This window comes from Trachymyrmex septentrionalis, unplaced genomic scaffold, assembly GCF_001594115.1.
Source record: "Trachymyrmex septentrionalis isolate Tsep2-gDNA-1 unplaced genomic scaffold, Tsep1.0 scaffold83, whole genome shotgun sequence".
In the NCBI taxonomy this organism is placed as follows: domain Eukaryota; kingdom Metazoa; phylum Arthropoda; class Insecta; order Hymenoptera; family Formicidae; genus Trachymyrmex; species Trachymyrmex septentrionalis.
In genome coordinates, this window is record NW_017306018.1 from 2366708 (window position 1) to 2374014 (window position 7307).

The 7307-nt window shown below is 35.7% G+C and overlaps 1 protein-coding gene across 1 annotated transcript in view; it reads left to right on the forward strand.

The window, feature by feature from the left end:
• Nucleotides 1-7307, forward strand: part of LOC108754922 — a 28826-nt gene that overhangs the window by 10758 nt on the left and 10761 nt on the right. The window lies entirely within an intron of this gene.

The window sequence follows — 7307 nt, forward strand, 5'->3', positions numbered from 1 at the left end:
GGCACTGGTTCCGTGCCGAATCGTGGCGCGACTCCCGATGAGGAAGACCGTGACGCCAACGCCACACCAGGATCCGAGAACACTGAACGATCCACTCCGGAGGAGGGACGGCCGTACAGACGTGAGTTCAATTACATGCATGTTTTTTTTTTTTTTTGCTTTTTTTTCCCCCCCCGAGCGGATAATGATCAATATGATGTAGAATCGATCCCGTGTCCGAATTTTTAATTAACATTTCATTCTTTACGTACAATTTTTAATTATGCTATCGTACGTATCAATATTTAATCATTTGTATTGATCATTTCTGTCTCTTTGTACGATTTTAATATCTTTCTTAACGTTGATACGATTCTGTTTGTTGAACTTTGGCAATACATTAATAAGATGTTATTCTGAGAAAAAGCATAAAATGTCACTGAAATCTTTACGTCGACTCGTAAGGTATCCCTATTGACGTAATCTCGAAAGACAGCCACGCGGATTTTCTACGTTATCATAAACATTGTCCCTGTTAAACAAACTCAGCTGCGTATTCAAAATTTTCAAAACATACCGCGGATATGTATCTTAAGAGATAAGGAAACACATGCCGTATTGTTTGAGAACGCTCAATATTTCTCGAGTCGCGGGCGGTCGGGGTGGACAAGCCGTATATTTTTTCGCGTTGACCCCGACGTACGGGTGGGTTAAAGCCGGCTACGCCAGGAGCAGAATCATCGAGATTTGTATGCTTAATCTACCTAAGTCGTTTATTTGAGCCCCCGGCAACGTAACAGCTGTGCCACGGACAGCCCCGAAGAGATGCGTTCGCACAGAGGGCTTGTTCTCTCTCTCTCTCTCTCTCTCTCTCTCTCTCTCTCTCTCTCTCTGTGCGTTTGTTTATTTTTCGCCATTGTCTTAATTACCGAAAGATAGAGCCATCCATTTTTCCCCGGTCACGATGCCGTCGCCCGCTTTTTCCGTGCTCTTCAACGTATGGTTTCCTTCGGATTCGCGTTGTTGAGATAACGGTAATTTTAAATAATATAATACGATATAATATTCTTTGAAAAAAGAAAATTCTTTGAAAAATTTAAATCCGATTTGATTGAACTTGGAACAAATCGTCTAAAAAGATTATTATCTGATAAAGTATTTGATTTATCATTTCATCATGAAAGGAAATTGATTATTATTGCTACAAAATTTAATCGATATTTTTTAATTTGTATTAATTTCTGATAACTTTATAAATTTTCGTGTGTCTTTCTGAGTGGGACAATCTGGTTTATTCCGTTTATGCTAAACATTAAGTGTATGTGTGGGATCTGAAATAGCTTTCTCTCATGATAATTTTTATAACTATTAACGTTTTTAATAATTTTCTCTAAATAATTATCAATAATTTCAGTAATGTAAGGTTAAAATAATTTCTCTCAAGATAAAAAAAAAACCGGTCTATGCGCTGAATCTAGCAACGATTCTCGTGAAATCGTACATTTCTCCGTCGCAAATTCACCGTCGGCGAAAAAACGTACGATGGTCAGTTCGCTCGCTTTTCGTCGGCTAATTTTCGTTTGATTGCGAAAGAGGAAAGGGGTTGGAAGCACACGGAAAGTGTCTCTCCCTTCTGTTCTTTTTCTTTCTCTTTTTTTTTTCTCGCGTAGTTCGGGGTGCAGAGATAACGATGCCCTTTGACCGCGTCGCGCGCAACCGGTCGACGTTAGCGCGTTGCTAATTAGTTGATACCGACTTTGTGGCGATGCACGGCGTGTTGCGTTACGCAACAGGGGACAGTCATTGCGGAAAATTACTTGCATGATTGAGAGCGAAGAGTCAATTTTAATTACGGAAAACGCTATATGAGTTTTTTTTTTAAATTATACTCACTCTTTCGCTCTCTCTCTCTCTCGCTCTCTCTCCCTCTCTCTTTCTTGCACTAATTATTTGAATAGATTTTAAATTTAAAGAAACAAAATATTTTTCATTGTTGGATTAAATCCCTTGTTATTTATAAATTCCTTTGATGTATTAAAATTTATTGCTAATCGTGATTTGTGATGTGCCGGAGATATTATTAATATGTTGTTTGATGTATCTCAAACGTCGACGCTGTTATGCGAATTGGCCGCGTATACGTACCTATTTTATACTCCATATATAGTGTGGTATTTTCATTATACACTCACGTCCTTTTTGAACCGCTCCGTGAAGGGTGCATATAGAGACGCGGTTGACATACGCTCGTGCCCGTGCTTCATCACTATTTATGGCAAATAATTATACGCGACTGTATCGTGCAATTTACATTGCGTTTGTTTGACTCTAATGGCGCGGCAAAAATATCAAGTTAATATTGATTCGCGTCTGTAATGCGCGTGTTTGGCCGCATCCACTAGTTGCTATAATCGACTATCATCATTTCAATAATCGTTATCATTTCTCAATTTTATAATATTATTATATGTGTAGTAGAAAAAAAAAATCACAATATACGTTTCGTGATATACGAGATATAGTCTATAATTTCTTCATAACTTTATAACGGTTACAGAATAATTCTAATTTCTTAATTTTCTTAAAATGTGATGGTTTACATAGACGAAAAATTTGTGTTAATTTGAAAAGAATTTACACAGGAAACGTACACAAGTTGTAAGCAATCATATTTCTTCATCAAAATTAATATTTATAATATATTAAATTAACATGTTTCAACAAATTTAACATTTATAATGTGTCGCATTAACACATTTTATTTATTTATCCATGTAGAATTTACATTTTATAAAACATTATTTTAATGTTATTTCATCACTTAAATATTGCTCATAAATTGTCTTGTTTCAATTTTAAGAAACGTTGAACATCAATTTAACACAAAATATTCGAATAGCACAATCATATTATGTTAAATTAACATTCGGACATACTAAAAATTCGACACAAGATTTTAACTTGGATTTAAATGGACCGTAACACAGATACAGGATGTTTTTTTTTTTACCGTGTACATCATTTACATTTGGATACGTTGTAGTGAGATTTACAAGTATTATTAGAAAACTTATTGTTGTAAAATGCGAAACGATACAATTAATTTTTCAATCGCTGTTACCGACAGGATTGTCAGATCCTGTCAGTAACTTCTGACGATTAGAAGTCGAAATAAAATTGCAAATCGGTCTGTAATCAGTTCGCCGTCGGCGCGGAGAATACCGGCGAGCAAGTAATATACGCATTGTATCGCTCGCACATCACACCCGCTAACGCATGTACAGCCATTGCATCGGGGGGAGGGGGGGGGGATATGCGGTGTTTGGTTCGTAACCGGGGATTGCAGTGTACAATCGTACCGTTTGGCAGCCTGTTTGAATGTTTTGCGACGAGTTTATTCGAGTTATCAATTTCCTGGCAAATATCTGCATTTCCGCACACCCACATGTTCTCCCTCTGTCGTTCTTCCCCTCTGCCATTCTCTATCGTGCCCGCACAGTAGCATTCCATAACTGTAGATTTCCCAAGGATGCAAACTAAACCTATCCAAGAACCAGCAATGGTAGATGTACACAGGGAAAGGAAAAAAGTACTTTTGTTCAAGTGAATACCTTGATTTTTTTACAGATTAATCCGAACTTCCTTCCCCATCCCTCTCCTGCTTCTTTCTACGCAAATCAAACAAATAGCAATAAATTTGACGAAATTAAAAAATATAAAAATAACAAAAGAGTGTCAAAGTTAATGAAGAAATTGACTTATGCCTGCCTCCACCAATATAAATTTAATTTAATTTCTGTTCAACGTACACTTCATTTTTTTTTTTAAGTCTTGGAACTAGAAAAAGATTAAGAATTAATTGAATCAAGATTAAAGTTAAGTATTATTCGTTAAAATGAGAATTATATTATTGTAGATATTATTGCAGTAACTCTGAAGCATCGTGCACTTGAAAAATATTATATGTAGAAGTAATTTGTTTTTGGTATATTTGAATTTAATATGTTTTTAGTATTTTTTGTTTCATTGCCATTTTAATTACATTTTGGAATTTGCAATCCTTATATGGCATAAATCAAAATTGTACTCATATGAAATGCATATGCGATATATAAATAGTAACAAAAATATTTTAAAGTCGTAACGATATAAAGGGTCATCCAAAATCATTGATAATTCCGAAAAAAATATCAAAGCTTCGACATCGTGGTCGCTTTAAAACGGGTACTTTTTCATGTAAAAGCGTAGGGACGCGGCGTGGACGTGGCCGAAGGGCCACGTGTGTATTAGCGCGTTATCCGTACGTGTACGTTTTTTTTTTTACACACGCATAAATACGCAACAGTAATATAACATAGGGACCCCGCTCGTCTCGACGGCCATGAAATGGCGAACGTAAACCGGAAGCGTCGTGATTTTTAGTCCGCCGCGAATGTATGACGTCGTACTTTTTTTCAGAGTTTCGCGTATTTATGTTCGCGCGAATAATTTTCCACGAATCTCACACCGACAATCGCGTTCCTACGCATGCTGTTGAAAACGTGTAATGAAATTACAGATTCGAAATTCTTGAAAGAAATGAAGTGAAATTGCCTGCATAAAAAACTTATCAACCCATCGGATTTCTGTTTTTTAATAATTTATATTTATACACGTTGCGATTAATCAAGTTGCAATGATAATAATAGATACTCGCAATGGTCTTTTTTTAAATTGTTTTATAAATGTCGAAACTGTAAGTGTTCGTTTAATGAAATTTATTACGGTAGAGGTATAAAAGTTTTAGTAAATATTTATTAGATTTTTCTTAGAAATAATTTTGTACAAATTTATGTGAATAGTAATTAGATAATTCTTTAATACATGGATACGCTTGATTATGTCAGACGTAGCTGTGTAGAATTATGTTAGAAATGAAAAAGTCAATAACATAATTCTCCAACAAATGAAAGATTAGTATTAAAGTAAGTATAATGTAATGCAACTGTTACAAGAGTTTTTTTTCCATTCTTATACGACGCCATGAATAATAAAATCGAAAAGTCATTTCTTTCAAGCAATATCCCGCATAAATATACGCATAAAAAATTGCTAGCAGTGAGGTGAGTTAAAAAAAAAATGATGGAAGTGCGAAGTGTTAAAAGAGTAAAAATGCGACTCACATTTGCATCGCGCATATTTACGTAAATTATTGCTTCTTGAGGAAAGCAGTTAATATCACGTTAGTTACGACTATGTCGTACGTCACAGGTAAAAGCCCATATAAACGTCAGTTACGTCAATCATTCTTTAATGGGAATGAATTTTCGTCGACCGAGGCTAAATCACTATTGGCCAATAACGTTTACCGTTAACAAAACACCGCATACGTCAGTACTGAATTGATGTACCACTTCGCCAATGAGATGTAGTATAAATACTCGCAGACGTGATGCTGCAACTATGTTAAGCAATCGAGCGAGCGGGTAAAATCGAGTTTGCATGTAACGCGCGTAATTACTATAGCAGTAAATCGATTGGAAATTAATGTCTCTTCGGTTCGTCTATTGGATATTCTAAATACTAACGAATTTTATCAAAACGCACTGTACGCGCATAAACGGAAAGCAATTTTCGTAAAACGCAAAATTAAATATTTCCTTATACAACATTAATATTATTTACCTTACGTTTGTCAATTTTATTCTAAATTATACATAATTCTCAAATTTTCTTTCGTCTCCGTTTTTTTTTTTTTATTATTTTGAATGATAATTTGTTACACACAAAGATAGCATCACATGTGTATTATGTAGAACAGATGCAGTTTATCGTAAAAATACTTTTTCATAAAATAATTATAATACTTTTAACGATGTATTTTCCTCACAAATGACTGCTGCTCGAACACGTTCGCCAGTAGTGCGCGTGTAGACGTTTCTCTCATTTGTATTCTTAGGGCGAGCCGCGAGCCAGCACCCACGATTTACTATCACGTCGTACGAATTATTTAGTAATCAAATTTCGCCCGCTTACCGAGGCTTCGACGGCGGCACAGAAGGGTGGCTGCGCGTCGTTGGCTGCTTTTACGATGATTTCTCTATTTTACGGTGGCTGCGTGAGAAGACCATTAGGCAACCGTCGAGATTTGGTTTGATGCCACGAAAACCATTTAAACGCGCGAATTCGTGCTTCTTCTCGAAAAATTATCATCGAAATATGCGGATAAGATAATAGAAGAACATCAGCTGATTTTCACTAAAAATACAATATTTAAAAAGACATACTGTACAAACAAATACTTTTGATTGAAAAAAATATAAAAGTATGAAATATTTAAGAAAAAATTAAGAGACGATTGATAATCTTAGTCCTAAGTTTGATAATTCTTGAGTTCCTTATCTTGAATTTATCTACACAGATCCTCGTGTTTCTAGATACATATTATGTAATACTTTTTATAAAAATGCAACGACTTTATATCGATTTATGCGATTTTCCGAAGATGCGTTGTTACATCGTTACATCTCGGCTTTCAGCAGCTTTTAAAAGAGATGAGTGGAATTTGCCCGCCGATAATACGTGTTTCGTTATTTTCGTTATTAAAAAAGAATTTCATAGCTGATATCGCGACCCAGATAACTCGGCACCGGCCATGGTTGAACCAACAATTCGTTACTGCGGATTATCCAGCTGTCCGTGTCGAGAAAAGGCGAGTAACGCGAAACTCATTATGATGCAGGAATAACGAGCCGCAGTATAGATTACCGGATTACAAACGAACTGGAATTATTGAATTACAAATGATTCCTCCGATTCCTCCTCCCACGTTACGCCCGATATTTTGTTTCTTCGTTATTATTTTAAGATATGACTTTTCGCATTGGCATTGCATTTAATTTCCCACTCATGCATACGAATCCCATTAATGCAAATATGATTTCAAGATGAAATCCATTTGACTTGTTGTTCTCCACGGCGATTGCTACATAATCGTCTTCAGAATGTACGAAAATTTATTTATCGATGATAATTAGAAACGTGCGTACGTCGTCAAGTACACGGCATCACTGTTACACGAGAAAAATAATTGTTAATTCGAATCGTATTTAGAATCGATCCTTTCGGAATGTTCTATGAAAAATTTTAATTAATAATTGAGATATCTCTCTCTTATTTTTAAAATAAAATAAAATTATGAAATTCTGTTCCGTCATTTGCACAACCCAAATTCCAGGCATAGAGCATTAATTGCGAACGACGCGTATATATATACACACACACACACACACACACACACCCCCTTCAGTACTACGAGCGACGGCCGGCCCTTTGCGACTCGCTCGAAT